This window comes from Heliangelus exortis, chromosome W, assembly GCF_036169615.1.
Source record: "Heliangelus exortis chromosome W, bHelExo1.hap1, whole genome shotgun sequence".
Classification (NCBI taxonomy): Eukaryota; Metazoa; Chordata; class Aves; order Apodiformes; family Trochilidae; genus Heliangelus; species Heliangelus exortis.
Window position 1 is genome coordinate 1,767,317 of NC_092453.1, and position 17,519 is coordinate 1,784,835.

A 17,519-nucleotide genomic window follows, 5' to 3' on the forward strand; every position below is an offset into this window, starting at 1 on the left:
TGGGGTACAGCAGAAAGGGTTCTTGCTGCTTCATTTGTCCCACACGTAGCAGCAGGAAAAGCCCTTGGCGATATACACAAACTAGCCTGTTGCACTGCTAAGCAGATGAACTTAACTTCTGATATTTTAACACAGATGCTAAAAGATGTTGATAGTGTCAGACATGCAGTTTTACAAAATCGTGCTGCCATTGACTTTTTATTGTTAGCTTTTAGGTCATGTTTGTGAAGACTTTGATGGGATGTGTCACATGAACTTGTCTGATCATTCGGAGTCGATTCACAACCAAATACAATTGATTAAGATAACATGAAAAAATTAACTGTTGCACAGACTGGGTTAGATGAATGGTTAAACCGCTTAGGGATAGGGGGATAGCTTAAGGATTTAATTAGACAAGGCTTATCAATTATATTAGTTATTATTGCTTTTGTATTATTAGTATGTTGTTTATAACGATGTATCACTAGCATCTTATCTCGCGTGATGAAGCAAGTCTGGATTGCTCCAAAACAAGAAGGGGGAATTGCTGGAGAGTTTTTGGAAGAGAATGGACATGTGAGCAATCCTGACTATTTAGCATTAGCCAGAGTGAGCTAAGGTTAACCAGCTGCAAGGTTACTAAAAGATCAGCTGCGTGCAAAAGATAAGGGAGTTGGCAGCAGAAAAGAAGAATAACAGGATGAGAAAGCATGGCATAGACAACACATAAAGAGTTGTATTTAACCAGTTGGATAGTGCTCTGTGGCATATGAAGAATGTGTTTTACCAATCAGCAATATGCTTATATTATGTTATCAGCCTGACTGTGTATAAAAGGGCTACCGCTACTCTCAATAAACGGCAATACTTTGATTATATTTATCTGTGTGTTGTCCACTGCGCTCTTCCCGGCAAAAAGACACCAACACCCATCTTGCTACAACCTGCTTTCAGGTAGTTGTAGAGAGCGATAAGGTCTCCCTTGAGCCTCCTTTTCTCCATGATCTCAGAGGTCCTTTCCAACCCGTCTGATTCTATGATTCTATAATTTCTCTTCATTGGGACACATTGGTCCTGGACATGCAGGAGGTGATCCTTGAATATCGACCTTTTAAAATCAAGTGCCATCAGTTTACTTCGCACTTTCCTTTCTGCCCTAAGGATCTTGAATTCTACAGTCCCATGGGCACTGCAGCCTAGATTTTTACATCTCTCACCAGCCCATCTCTGTTGGTGAGAACAAGGTCTAGCAAAGCTCCTTTTCTGGTTGGTTCCTCTACCATTTGGAGGAGGAAGTTGTCATCAATGCACTCAAGGAACTTCCTGGAATGCTGGTGCTTTGCTGTGTTGTCCCTCCATCAGGTGTTGGGGTGATTAAAGTCCCCCATGAGGACCATGGCTTGTGAGTGCGAAGCAGCTCCTATCTGTATAAAGAGAGCCTTATCCACTTGGTCAGCCTGGTTGGGTGGCCTGTAGCATACCCCTACTATGATACCTCTTGCCCCTGACTTGCCTTTAATCCTGACCCATAGGATCTCTGTCAGCTCCTCACCCATTCCCAGGCGGAGGTCCATGGACTCCATCTGGTCATTGATATAGAGGGTGACACACCCTCTTCTTTTGTCTTTCCTGTCCTTTCTAAAGTTTATACCCAGCCATCCCCACGCTCCAGTCATAGGAGCTGTTCCACCACATCTCGGTGATACCAATAACATCATAGCCCTGAAGGCAGGCAGACATGTGCAACTTGTCTTGTTTATTCCCCATGCTTCGTGCATTTGCATAGTGGCATCTGAGATGTGCCGCCTTGTAAGCAGCCTTACTGGCAGGGCTTATATCTATCTGTACACACATTTTCCTGTTGGCCTATGATTCTCTTCAGGGCCCAGGGCATCTTTTAGTGGCTCTTTCCCTAGTGGGGTAAAATCTTTTATTGAGCTGAGCTATCAGTTTCGCCCCTAGCGTCACCATGCCACTCTTAGGCTCATCTCTAGTGGTCACAGTTTTATCTCCTTCCCCCTTCAAACCTAGTTTAAAGCCCTGACGATGAGCCCTGCCAACTCCCAGCCAAAATTACTTTTCCTTCTCCTGGATAATTCTGCACTATCCCGTGCTAGCAGGTCTGGTGCCATGTAAACGTCTCCATTATCAAAACCCATAAAAATTCAACCTATGGCACCAGCCTCTAAGCCACCCGTTGATCAGGTGTGCTTTCCTATTCCTTTCAGCATTCCCTTCCAGTAAAGGAATTGAAGAAAACACCACCTGTGCTCCTGAACAGGATGCAGGCTGGAGAGTTGGGCAGAGAGAAACTGCATGAGGTTCAACAAAGGCAAGTGTAGGGTACTGCACCTAGGGAGGAACAACCCCATGTGTTGTCATCATTTGAACAGGAGGAACTAAAGAAGAAGGGCTTTCGGACCCTGAGAGGGGTGCAATGCAAAGGGGGAGGGATCTATTCCCTCACATTCCCTGCCATACTCTATAAAGAGCAGAAGGTCAGTAGCTCCTCCCTCTTTTCATCCCACTTCCTGCTAGCTGTGCTGCTGTTAGTTACCACCAGCTCGCCACATGCTATCTATCAGGTTGGTTATACATATATTTGTATATATGCATATTCTTAGTTACTTTATCCCTTATGTTATTACCTTTCCCCTGTGTCAGTAAATCAAGATGCAATTGTTTTCAGTTTCCAACTCAAAGTCTCCAGTCTTTATTCTCCTTTTATCTTCCCTTTGGGGGGGGGGAGGAATAGAGAGGAATTCTGTCAATTAGGTTTGTGGTCCGCCAAACTGCTAAGCCGTGACAGAATAATTGGGGCTCAAATTTAATTTTTTCTTTCAATTGAAAATATTGGCAAGTTGGATATTGAAAAAAGAAAAATGAGTTTCAAAATGGCATGGGTGAAAGACTTGTTATATACTGCCTTTTTTAATTGATTCATCCATGCATGTTGTTTTGTAGTACCCCATCTCCCAGCCATGTTACTTTTCTATGCTGTTAAAACAGTGATTTCTGAGGGAATGAGTTCTGTTGGGAATTTGATTGGGGAATTTGGGGGATCTTTGATGAATGCGTTCACTATGCAAAATGATTCTGCTCCTTTCTGTGGTGAGTTTGACTCGCCAGAGTTTGGAGGCCTTGGTGAAGGTTGGTGTTACTTGTTTTGGTTATTGCTGTGCCTGAATGTGTTCCAGGGGTGGTTCAATGTTTGATATTTGTGTGGGAAAACTGCTCCCACTGCTGCCGCTCCTGCCGCCGATCCCGCTGCCAGCGACAGCTCCCCCACTGGCTCCGAACCAGCCCTTGTAGTCCCTGTCACAACTGGCAGAAAGCATCTAAAGAAGTCGGATCGCACGGTGAGGGGTGGTGATGATTGAGAGACAACAGAAAACCCTGATCAGCGAGAGAGTCGGACCGAGGCAGGAACGACACAAGAGAGTGATTCGGAACCTGAGATAATTGACCAATCTATGTCTTTGAAAGAGATACAGAATTTAAGAAAGGATTATGCTTGCGATGAAGGTGAATCACTCACTGCTTGGATGCTGCGTCTGGGACAAGGGAGCGGATGCGTCTTTGCAAATGCCTTTTGTCTGTGGTAAAAATATCCTTATAAGGAGGATATCGAATGTCGCCCTATTAGATGGAACACTGTGGAAAGAGGCATCAGATATCTGAGGGAGCTGGCAGTTCGGAAGGTCATCTATGGTGATGGGCAAACACCTGAGGATCCTGACGAGGTGCCATGCAGGAGGCCTCTGCTTAAAAAGCTCACACAGAGTGCCCCTGCTATGTACGCCCACATTTTGGGGGGAAGGGTCTTTGGGGAAGACAATGAAACACCACCAACTGCCAGTGAATTTATTAGCCAGCTAAGACAGCATGAAGACAGTGTGTCTAACCCCTTACAGGCTCATGTCTCAGCTGTGGAAAAAATGGCTGGGGAGTTCAAAACTACGGCTGAGGAGTTGAAAACCTCTCTTGAGAAGCTGCATGACAAGCTATCCAAGATGGAGACGGAGAGTAACACTCGTCGTTCTCCTGAATGGATTCATGTATCAGCTATTGAAAACAGGCACTTCCCTAGGAGGCCAGCTCAGGGTAGGCAGAACTCGACACAGAGTTCTCTGTGGTTGACCCTACGTAACCTTGGCGAAAACATGAGTATATGGGATGGCAAACCCACCGCTACACTGTGTGCAAGAGTACAGGAGCTGCAAGGTAATACCACTGGGGGTAGTGTTTCCAGAAAGATGGCCACTCCAATCTCCCAAGAACCACCCATTGCTGGCCCCAGCAGATGGGTCTACAACCCAGCGGGGAGTCAAGGAAATAACTGCGAGGGTCCAGATTGCCACACAAACCCTTGTGTGGGCGCTGTACTCAGCAGTAGAGGGGCCCTGCCTCCAGCCAGGTGGAGGAGAGGGATAACCGAGTTTACTGGACAGTGTGGATTCAGTGGCCTGGCACAGCAGATCCACAGAGATACAGAACCCTGGTAGACGCTGGTGCACAGTGTACCTTGATACCATTGAATCACAAAGGAACAAACTCTGTTACCATCTCTGGAGTCACAGGAGGGTCTCAAGAACTGACTGTAGTGGAGGCTGAAATGAGCCTGACCAGAAATGACTGGGAGACCCACCGTAAAGGGACTGGCCCAGATGCTCCGTGCATCCTTGGTATAGACTTTCTCTGGAAAGGGCATTTCAAGGACCCAAAAGGGTATAAGTGGGCCTTTGGTGTAGCAGCTGTGGAAACTGAGGGCATTGACCAATTGTCTGCCTTGCCCGGTCTTTCTCTTCTCTGGTGGGCTTGATGAGGGTAGAGGAACAGCAGGTACGAACTGCATCTAATACAGCACATTGTCAGCAGTAGCATACCAACAGAGACTGCCAGAGAGATCCAGTTCCTGGGAGTTAGATGGCAAGATGGGTGCTGGCACATCCCTATGGATGTGGTCAGCAAAACTGCAACCATGTCTTCACCCGCTAATAAGAAAGAGATGCAGACCTTCTTGGGTACGGTGGGATTTTGGAGGATGCACATTCCCCAGTACACTCAGATTTTAAAACCCCTTTATGACATCACCCAAAAGAAAAACAGTTTTACATGGGGCCCTGAACAGCAACAGGCCTTTGAGCAGATAAAGCAAGAGATAGTCCATGCAGTGGCCCTGGGACCTCTCTGAACAGGACAGGAGATTAAAAATGTGCTCTACACTGCAGCCGGTGATAATGGTCCCATGTGGAGCCTCTGGCAGAAAGCACCCAATGAGGCTCGAGGTCGACCACTAGAGTTTTGGAGGTGGCAGTATAAAGGTTCAGAGGCCAATTACACTCCAACTGAAAGAGAAATACTGGCTGCCTATGAAGGAGTTCAGAAGTGATTGGTACTGAGGCAATGATCCTCCTAGTACCCTGTCTGCCAGTTCTAAACTGGACGTTCAAGGGGAGGATCTTGTCTACACACCATGCCACTGATGCCACCTGGAGTAAGTGGATTGCCTTGATAACAGAGCGAGGTCGAATAGGGAGCTCTGATCGTCCAGGCATAGTGGAGGTGATTACAAACTGGCCAGAGGGTAAAGATTTTGGAATGCCACCAGATGGGATAGTGAATCAAGCCAGTTTGCAGAGGTAAAAGCCATCCAGCTGGCCCTGGACATTGCTGAAAGGGAAAAGTGGCCAGTGCTTTACCTCTACACTGACTCATGGATGGCAGCAAATGCCTTGTCGGGGTGGCTGAAGGGATGGAAACGGGACATCTGGCAGCGCAGGGGGAAGCCTATCGGGCTGCCACTCTGTGGCAAGATATCGCTGCCCAGTTAGAGACACTAATGGTAAAGGTACGGCACATGGACACCCATGTACCTAAGTGTTGGGCCAGTGAAGAACACCGGCAAAACCATCAGGTGGACCAGGCAGCTCAAGTGTTTCAAACAGATTTAGACTGGGAGCACAGAGGTGAACTGTTTCTAGGTCGCTGGGCCCATGACACTTCAGGTCACCAAGGGCGAGATGCAATGTACCAATGGGCCCGTGACCGAGGGGTGGACTTAACTTTAGACATTATTATACAGGTTATTCATGATTGTGATGTATGTGCAGCAATCAAACAAGCTAAACGGTTAAAACCTTTGTGGTACACGGGACGTTGGTGTAAATACAAGTATGGAGAGGCCTGGCAGATAGATTACATCACACTCCCTCAGAGTTGCCAGGGTAAGCACTATGTTCTCACAATGGTTGAAGCAAGCACTGGGTCTTTGGAAACGTACCCTGTGCCTCATGCCACTGCCCCTAATACTGTTCTGGGGCTTGAAAGGCAAGTGTTGTGGTGGCACAATACCCCAGAGAATATCAAGTCAGACAACGGGAATCATTTAAAAAAACATCTCATAGACAATTCGGCTAAAGAGCATGGTGTAAGTGGATTGCCTTAATAACACAGCAAGGTCAAATAGGGAGCTCTGATCATCCAGGCATTGTGGAGGTGATTACAAATTGGCCAGAGGGTAAAGATTGAGCCTCCTTTTCTCCAGGCAAAACAATCCCAGTTTCCTGGGTCTAGGGCAACTGTATGCTGCCAACTGTACAGTGCCAACTCTCCACCAGGACAACTATACATGGAAGACAAATGGACGTTGTTCAGCACCATGAACAGAACCTTGGTATGCAGGAAGCTCTGACCAGGTTCTCGTACTTTAAGGAAAGTGTGTATATGTAGGGGAGTTCTAGTGTATGACTCACACAATTTGTTACACATGCTAGCTGATTAATCTCACATCCTCATTGTGCTTGGCTATTAGAGGTGTCCAACTTACTCTGCAACTGTTTCTGGTTATCTTACAATTAGATAAGGGAAACTCATTCTGTATTATGTATAACTGTATTATGAAAAGTTCGCTTCAGGTCATAGGCCTGAACATCACTTTTAAAAACCATGTTTTTATGTTTTTTCATTGAATTTAACATTACTTTTAGAAAAGAATTCATGTTTCGTTGAGCTGCCTTTATCTCGTTGGTAATTTTTCATTAATGTTTGATGAGATACCGATATATTACCGATATCCCAGTAACATAGGTCTGAGTAAATTTATACTACAGACCAAGTTAAAAAAGTTAATTGGAGCTATAATTAAATTTTGTAAAAATGAATTTGAGTGGGGTTGCTACAGCAACAGGCACAAGATGCATTACCAAAGTAACGTGTGTGCAACAAGCTGATAACAGTAGCTATCTTTTAACATCCGGAAAAACTCTTGAAACTGACCAGAAATATAAGAAAACTTTTTGTTTCCTAGATAGTGTTGAGAAAAAAGTACTTACTTCCAATGAATTATATATTCCCTGTGACAAGGGCCAAAACTGCAGCCAGCCTTCAAGGAAGTTACCAGGCTATGAATGTGCTAATGATAACCTTGAAAAAGAGTTTCAAAGGTACTATTTGTCCATATTACATAAAACCAGAAATAACAGTTTTTCTCATATAGAAATCAGGCAAAGTGACAAGATTCCTAGACTTGATAAACAAAAAAGAGTAGTTTTGACCCATAATGTTCTTGAAAAAGCTAAACATAACCCCCTTCACCATAACCTTGTAACTCCACATTGAGCTTGAATTACCTTCCCAGAATTACGTCACCTAATGAAGCAAACCATCAAAACTTATCTAAATTTACTTTCAATCAATGAAGTTTTGAAACATTCTCGACATGAACAAACATGGGGCAGGCACATCAAACAAACACCCACTTCCAACCACGCATTACTATTTTTCAGTATTTTTGAGGTCAGATTTCTTTTTGAAGTGGTCACGTGCTATATTAGCATTTTCTCAGGAATAATTTAATCAGATGAACTACCAACCAGTCAGCCTCACCTCTGTGCATGGTAAGATAATGGAACAGATCCTTCTGGAAGATATGTCCAAAAAGCATCTGAGTGAACTGGGGTTGTTTAACCTGGAGAAAAGGAGTCTGAGTGGAGACCTTAATGCTCTCTACCTGCAAGCATGAGAGGAAATGGCCTCAAGTTACACCAGGGGAGGTTTAGACTGGATATTAGGAAATATTTCTTCACCAACAGGGTTGTGAAGCATTGGAACAGGCTCCCCAGGGAAGTAGTCGAGTCACCACCCCTGGAGGTATTTAAAAGACCTGTAGATGTAGTGCTTAGGGATATGGTTTAGTGGTGGACTTGGTAGTGGTATGCTTACAGTTGCACATGATGATTTTAAAGGTCTTTTCCAACCTAAATTATTCTACATTTTTATAACCACATCTACAAAGGCAAGGCCTACACGCAATACTTCATGTGGAAATAGATTTGGTGTGTTCAACTACATGTAAAGATAGACACAGCATCACTGACTTTTTCCAGACATGATAATAACAGTAAACATTTACACCTTTTCAATGCTAAAGCAGTTACGTTTAATGCAAAAATGTATTTTCCTGTAAGTTACAGTAGTTCATAGCTATGACCCCATACAAAATAGCCTGTTATACACGTCTACTGACAATTCCACTTAAAAAAAAAATCCTAGTGTCTTAATAAGTAGCCTTAGTTGTAATCTTTGGTTAATTTAATTTGTTATATTTCAGAGAATCATCTGGGTTGGATAGGACTTCTGAGATCATCAAGTCCAACCCCTTAATCCACTACCTCTGTGGTTACTAGATCATGGCACTGAGTGCCACATCCAGTCTCTTTTTAAAAACCTACAGGGTCAGAGAACCCACCACCTCCCTGGGCAGCCCATTTTAATGCCTGATCACCCTCTCTGTAAAGAATTTTTCCCTAATATCTAACCTAAACCTCTCCTGACAGAGCTTAAGTCCATGTCCTCTTGTCTTACTGGTAGCTACTTGGGAGAAGAGACCGACCCCCACCTGGCTACAACCTCCTTTCAGGGAGTTGTAGAGAGCGATGAGGTCTTCCCTGAGCCTCCTCTTCTCCAGAGTAAACAACCCCAGCTCCCTCAGCCATTCCTCAAAGGTCCTTTGAGGCCTGTTTCTTCTGAAATTGGATGGAACTACCCTTACTGGGTTGTTGTTGGGGTTTGGTGGGGAAATCTTTTAGTTTTCTTTTTGCAAATAACAGGACTGGCTGATGATACTATCCAAAATAAGCAGTAATTTTACCATGTGCTAGAAAACATGTGCTGAAAGGGAAGGGGCTTTTTATACACTTTTGAAAAATACATACAATTTTATTATCTCCCAACACCATATAAGCAAAATGTTAAATCACTATGTCAGAGTTACCAGACTAACTGAGACAAGCATCCTCCTTGGTAACACACAATACAGTAAATGGAATCAATTTCCAGTGTATTAACACAAGCTGTTAACAAAGGTATGTATAAAGAAGTACTGGTTGCATTTTCAGAATCTCTGTGGAGGTTTGCATCTCTGAGCCTCTGGCAAAAAGTTGAGGCATGTTTACCAGTTTCCAGAATTATCTAATCTTAGTCTAAAGTAAATAGTAAATCTATGATTAGTGGGACGTGAGGGTGTAGGTGGAGATGATGCACTATGTTCTTTTTATTCTTATTCCATATAAATCTTACCTAAATGCTTCTCTCAATTTTTAATTCCTACAAGGCTAAAAATCATAATTAGCAGAAGGCTAAAAAACTAAAGTCACCAAAACCAAAAACACTTGTGCAATTTTTTAAAAACTTCAAATTGGAAATGGGGTTAAAAGATTATACAGATACTAAAAGCATATTCAGTACCACACCAAAAAAAAAAAAAAAAAAAAAATCCTGAAAGAAATGCATGCTGTATACTGCTTAATGTAATCTCACTTCTTCTGAATTTCCCTAGTTCAATTACTTCATCTTCAGTTTTTCTATAGGAAGCATCACTATACAGCAAATTTCATGTCTTTCTTCAGACCTTCCTTTTATGTTTAGGATATCTATTGCATGATGAAGTAAGCACGCTACTAGTACTATTACTTTAGCTTAATCTTCATCTCATTTCACGATAAAGAGCTGTCATTTTTATTTGCTGTTTTATCTTTAAGCTATAATGTTGCACAAATTATGCAAAAATATAGATTTATAACCTTCAAGTACACTTTTAAAATGAAAAAAAAAGCAATGAACAATATAAAAATGTTTATTAAATGATGGTGGGCTTGTGTACATTTTTATAGAAGAAATGTATATGAGAACTTGGTTCTCACGTGTCCCGGTTTGAGTAGCAGGATACAAAAAAATGCCTATGGCTATACTGACCTGAGACCTTTTGGGATCCCCCCAGCAACCTGTTGATGTGGTAGCTACAATAGGGGGGGTGGGTGGGGGGGTGGAGCAGCTGTGCCTATGGGGAGGAGAGGATGAGTCAGATGACCTAAATGGAAAGTATTCCTTCCCATGGTGCTCAGTATAAAATGGCTCCCAAGAGAGCCCTCCTGGCCTCTCTGGCTGATGTGTTGGCTGGATTGGGGTTTGTTTGTCTTGTCATCTCTCCTGCCGCTTGTGTTCCTGCATTTTGTTTTCTCACTGGAGAAGAACATTATTTATCAAGACAGATTGCATTCCCCTGCTTCCCTGAGTAGGACCGGCTCTGTTGCTCCAAGGCTTTTGTGGACTGTCACTGGGACCCTGGACTCAGGCACCCCCATCTGCTGCTGAGTCAAATTTGGGACTTTTCTGATTGGAAAGTAATTACCAACTGAGCATGGGTTCCATATTTATATATTTGTATATATATTTGTAATTCACCATAATAATTATTATTAGTAGTACTTCATTAAACCTATTCTAATTTTTTTCCAACCTTAAAGTCTCTCTCCTTTATTCCCCTTTTTATCTTCTCCTAGGAGGGTAGTGCGGGAATAACAGAGAGCATCTGTCACCCGGTTATTGGCTAAAACCATGACATCACATTAGACAGATAACTGCTTTTACAGATAGTTATTCATAATTTACTATCCCAGTGATGTTAGCAGCATAGTAAGTCTCTTCTTTTTATAGAGACCTGCAACTAAATTACACAGACATGGAATACCCAAAGAATTTCCTATAGTTTTATGAAACAGAAGAATTTATGTTCAGATCACCAGAAGCAATAACAACTAACAGAAAAGAGTGTTGTATTAATAACTTAAGTGCATATACTGATATTTGTCCTTGTGGGTGCCTAATCACATTTTATTTAGCACACGATCAACTCCACTGAAATGCATCTACTTCTGAAGTGGAACATGGAAGCAAAATGTTACTTTGAAAGGGCAAGTATGAAGAAATGAATTGTTCGGTAGAATCTACTTCAGACTCTGGTAGAATACTACAATAAAAAAATTATTAGCTGACCAAAACACTACAGTTAATACAATATTTTTTCAAAAGATAAGACATGAAGTTTGTCGTGGAAAGACATAATCAGGATTAACCTCTTTAATTCTTTACTAACTATCAGTGATAACTTGAAGATGTCCTGGGAGTTGTTCCCTGGAGCTCTGCCTCACTTCTTATTACAAAGGAAAGTATTGGAATCTCTGCATTTATGCATTAACTGCCTAGCTAACTCAGATCATGCTATCACAGATATACACAGACTGCATTATCATACAATAACAATTTAGTTTTATTTGACTTTCTTTTAAAGTTGATGGAAAATATGGAAAATACAGAAACAAAAGCCTGAAGGACTCTCAGTATGTATGACTAAAGCCAATGCACTGAACACTGACTGGCACAGATAAAGTGGGGTAGGAACTTGGGGGAAAATCATATTTAATTATCTGTAATGTTATTAAACAAAATCAAGGAAGAGAAGCTAAAATATTCTCAGTATATGTGTAACAACCAGAGAACCCTTGGTTAGATGTACACAATGACATAGTTCTTCTATCTAATGGGGCTAGCGAAGGTGAAGTTTTTTAGCAAGGTTATGGGAAGTTTTCTGGTTACATTCTAAATGCTTCCTATGGTAATGAGTCTCCACAAACTCTAGTTATAGCCTAAATTCTGCAAGTTGTAATACAAATGTGAAATGTTACATCTAACAACTGTTTTTTCTTGGCAAGACTGTTGCCTCTTTTCCCTTTAGACTTGGAAAAAACATTATATATAATCAGACTGTTGACTGGTAATTTGTTTCTATTTGGCTTAAGGTCTGTAGATTATATGTAGAGAGGAAGATCTTGTCTCTCACAGCTATTATTTCAGGCTATCCACACTGTGGTGTTGAATAACATCTGTCTCACTGTGAATGGTATGTTTGAAGCCATAAAGGGAAGTGGTTTAGTGGCAAATAAGTGCTTAAGTTGCCCAGTAAGGTATATGGGAAATGAATGATGTCTATTTATATGATGTGCTCTTGATTTTAATGAAGATACAAGTCTATAAATTGCTTAAAAAAACAATATGAACATCCAACAATTGGTGCACCCAATGGTAAGGGGAGAGAATGCAATGTATTTGCTGAGCTACCATGATATTCAAATCACCTTCCATCTTTCAGGAAACTTACTTTCTTAGACACTCCTCTTATCTCTTCTGGTAAATACGCATGTATTTGATGTATTCTTCCAGTGTACTAGCAGTGGATATAAAACTTCAAAAGTGTTGATCAGAATGACAAAGCAGGTCAACAGACAACAGAAGATGAAAGTATAGAAACTTACAGGATATATTAGAAGCTAGCAACAGAATTAAAAAAAAAAAACCACAAACAAAATACAGAGAAAGATTTTGAAAGACAATGTGTACCAACTGTGAGGGGGAAAAGCAACACAAGGAATAGATCAAAATACTGCTACTGTAAAAAAGCTGGGGGAAAAAAAATCTGAGACTAAAGGAGACTCATGCAAGGGATGAAGGAAGAAGAAGCATGAGATTGACACATATGCTTCAAAACATATACGAGATCTGCTGGACAAGAAATTATTATTGGTTTTGTTTTATATATCAAGTCAGATGAAATTACTCAAGTCTCACCAAGTCAGCGAGCACTGGATGCTTACTTCCTTTTAAGTGCTTCGAGAATCACAGAAGTAAATTTCAAGCATTGTTTTGCCACTTCGTGACACAGGGACTTAAAGCTAACAAATTCTGTTTAGATGTTTTGTATCTAAACGTGTGGAATGTATTTGTTGTATTTGTAATTTTTCTTTTAAAATTTTCAGAACTCCCCAAAATTAACTATAATCTATTATAATTAAAATCTACAAATCTGCAATAAATTATATTGTTAGTTACATATATTGTGTGCTAAAAAGAATCAACTAGTGCATTTAACTTTTGGAAGAAAATGTATGAAAGTTTTGTTTCTATAGCCCCTTAATGAGATATACTATTTTACTACTACCCAAAGATTTACTATGTTGATGATATCATTAGAACTAGGTCAAAACTAAGATATTCAGTACAATCTGATCTGAAGTAGTATCAGATGCTTATTTACTACTTTGGAGACTTAATTTTATTGTATTCCCGTAAGGCAACCATTAAAATATATACATTTATTTCAGTTTGAAATCAGTATTATATCTATCGTGGAATCAAAGTTAGGACCTACAAATATAAGAAATTCAAAGTATAAGAAAAGCTCTGTTTCAAGTTCTTATGTTTGCTACTCATTTCAAAATGAAAACAATCAGAAAGTATAGTCAACTTTATTTGTTTACAAAATTATCTTTTACCACTTATGTACCCTAAAGATTATATGTGATTTCCTATGATTTTTAGCTTTCTAACCGCTGAGAAATAAATCACAATATTGTATATTTGGGGACACTGAGAATCCATGCAATACAAGAGAGTTTTTACTGCGCTTTGCACCACTGTGCACCAAAATATGCATTTCCAAATAATAAGTGATGAATTGGGAAGGTAACCAGGTCTACCAGACAGCAGATTGCATAGGACAACAGGAACCCTGTATGTGTGGCTGATAAAGCAGAAGCAGAATGTGGTACGGTAAAAACGGAGCATCAGAGCAAATCTGAGCAGATCTAAATTCATGCACTATATTACTAAATAGCTGCCTAAATTACATCAGCAAGATATTTTTAAATTTGCCTTGACTCTGTATAAATCATATATAAAGGACATGCAAAGAAAGGCCTTCAGACTGTGTATGGACAAGTTCCATTAACTTTAATGAGACCTTCATGGTCCCTTTCAGTTTCTTCTGTTCTTTCCTCAATGAGAGGCTTCCTTTCATGCCAATCTGACATGAAGGCTGGAATGATATAATCAGATTAATTTTAATAGCTAACCTAAAAGTTGCAGTGGAGGTCATGGAAGCCAATACCAAGTATGCTAAATATTTTTCTAGTGTGCAACACCAAAAGGTCATCCTCTTCTAACATAAACCTTTTTTTTAACAGATGAAAAAAAATTTATCAGAGCTATATAGTATATTACTCAGAGCAACTGAATTTCTTGGAGCCAACATTTAGACAGTCCTCAGGGTTCAATGTTAAATTTCACATTGTCATTTTACCAGAATCCTGCCGCAAGAGTGCATGCGTACCGTTCAAGACCAAGTTTAGTCACATATGCATTTTTATTGTTGTTGATCTATAACAAAACTTTAAATGCTTTTTTGCCACCCTTTATAAATTGAAGTCTGTTTTCACTTATGTGTTTACCTTCTTGGCAGCCATATTATTTCAAAATTAGGTCTTTTTTGTAGTAAAGAAAGGCAGTTGAACAAAACATAAGAACACTTGCTTGGTACTATTTACCTCATCACCAGGACTGCAAAAGAGAAAAGGGAAAGGGAAAAAAATGGGAAAATAGATGTTCTAGGGCATTATAATTTTTTTATGAATTGCATGGAGGTCTACCCTTGATTGCACTTCCCTAGTCATGAATTTAATGTAATATTTCAAATATTCACAGGCTTATGTTTTGTTAAAAAACACACACACATAATACTGAACTAGATACACTACCTTAGAGTAGCCTTTACATTCAAGTTAAACAGTAGGTTTGTGCTGAATACGAATACTCACACAGATACTTGTACATGGACACACAAAAACCCCTGTACATACACACAATTATGAAAAGATAAAAAGTAAGAATTACTTCATTTGAAAGAAAATAAAATACAGTTGTTTGTAACCATTATATACTTACTATTTAGTTGAATCCGATAACTGATATTCTCGACGTCTATCATAACATTCCTGGATTCCAGGGTCCTTCCATAAACTTCTAATTGCATCTACATAGGGGTTCTCAAAAGTCGACACCTTCTCTACATCAGCTTCTCGAACTAACTGTGCATGAGCCTAATTTGAAACAAATAAAACAATAAAATTTACTTTGTTTTCTGTGTTTACAAATAGTTCATATACAGTGAATGTGATTAACAGGTATAATTTTTAAGATTAGCCATCTGACCAATGTGAGGTTATGAAACAATGTTGATAAGGTGTGTTCAAATTAAGAAAAATAGTAATAGGGATAATAGGAGAGAAGGCGAATTCATGAAAGTGTACAAGGGCCCTTATTTCAGAATAAACTTATCCTAATCCAGTATTATTTAGCTGAAAAGGATAACACATTCACATTAAAATTCATATTTTCTCAGCTAATTTTTAAAAAATGCTTTAATTTTTCATGTACAATTTTAGGGCATACACTATACCTGCTTTTTAAATTATAATCAGTTAACCAACTTGGCAGAGTAAGACTGATGGGAGGGAGCAGAAAGAATAGGGAGGAGGGAGGAAATGTGTCTTTTCAAGACATTAATTTATATGTATATACACTAATAGAGAAAAATAAAAGATGAAAACTTAGTCAAGCAAAAAACCCAAGATATTCTATTCTCAAATGTAGTCTGTATTTCAGACTAGACACATTTAAGCAAGGACACAAACCTTTGCATTTTAACTTAGGTAAACGCATGCAGAAAGGTATGGGTTTATTCTTTTTTAAGTAATTTATCCTATTTACACACTACAGTGGTTAAAGCTCAGCCAACATCAAAGAATCATGTGGCCATTCGCTCACCCATCACTGTGGGAGGGGGAGAAGAAAATCCAACGAAAAGCTCCTGGGTAGATACAAGGACAGGGAGGGTTCGCTCACCAATTATGGTTATGGGTAAAACAGACTCAACTTGGGGGAAAAAATAATATTTAATTTATCACCAATCAAATCAGAGCAGAACAAAGAGAAAACAAAACCAGATCTTAAATACCTTACCTCACCCATCCCTTTTTCTCCATCCCAAGTTACTTTGCTCACGATTTCTCTACCTCTTCCCCACCAGTGGGACAGGGAATGTGCTTTGCAGTTAGTTTGTCACACCTTGTTTCTGCTGCTCCTTCTACCTCAGGGAGAAGGACTCCTCCGACATGAGTCCCTCCCACGAGGTGCAGTCCTTCGGGAACAGAGTGCTCCAGCGCGGGCTGCCCACAGAGTCACAGCCTGCTTTGGGAACGGTCACCTCCCCTGGTCACGAAGTCCTCCACGGCTGCAGGTCCACATCTGCTCCACCATGGGTTGCAGAGGGATAGCCTGCTATCTCGACACAGGCTGCAGGGGAATCCCTGCTTAGACGCCTCCTTCCCCGCTCACTGACCTTGGCACCTCTTTTCGGATGTTACTCTCACCTCCCCAACTCCTCTGCCTGCAGGTCTTATAGCAGTTTCATTTCCCCTTCTTGAGTATGTTAATCGCAGAGGCACATCCACCGCTGCTGATAGGCTCGGCCTTGATCAGAGGCGTGTCCGGATTTTAGAGCCGGGGGAGCTTCCAGCAGCTTCTCACAGGAGCCACCCGAGGCCCCTCCCCAGCTACCAAAACCCTGCCACACTAATCCAACCCATCACCCTCCTGTCTAGACAGTCCAGTAGAATGTTACTACTCCCTACTTAAAAAAAAAAAAAAATATACATGCAACTATTGTTTACTGACATGAAAATCAAGAACTCCAACTTCAATGTGAAAAATGTTTGTCTTCAATATATGGAGAACATACACTCTCTATTATAAGAACCCAAGTCCAAAGTATATTTTATTTTGGAACATTATGTCCACCCATCCCAAAACTGGGCAAAGCATGAAGGGTCTCTACTGTTTCACAACAAATAATATTGTACTAAGTACAAGTCAATACTCTTTTGATAAAGATTTTTTTTCCAAAATATTTTATATTTCTTTATCAAGCTCAGTTATGTGTTCAATTGGCTTTATGCTCTTCAAAAAAAGTATTTTCTCTCTACTTGTGACAAACTGATACAACAATATATTCAGATTTTTTTTACTGTTCTTGAGCTCTGAAATTATGACCAGCTGATATCAAAATCCTAACAGAGGTAAAAGACTGACTCAATAGTAAAAAATTGCTTTTAATATTTCATCAGAAATTCATCATAACTGAAATATTTATCTAACCATCCCCTAGACATTTTCTAACAGATGCTCTATAGTATTCTATAAGAGCAGTACATATAATCATAAAAGGTAATTATTAATTTAAACATATAAGTACTACAAAATAGTCCAAGATTTTAAATTGGTTTATTTACCAGTTCTTTATGGTCTGC

General features: G+C 40.3%; 1 long non-coding RNA gene across 1 annotated transcript in view; it reads right to left on the reverse strand.

Annotated features, from left to right (window-relative positions):
* Nucleotides 1-15,228, reverse strand: part of LOC139789206 (uncharacterized) — a 38,280-nt gene extending 23,052 nt beyond the window's left edge. Inside the window, exon 1 of the long non-coding RNA XR_011723071.1 lies at nt 15,097-15,228. This is a non-coding gene — a long non-coding RNA (uncharacterized lncRNA). The remainder of the gene's footprint in view (nt 1-15,096) is intronic.
* Nucleotides 15,229-17,519: the final 2,291 nt, after the last annotated feature.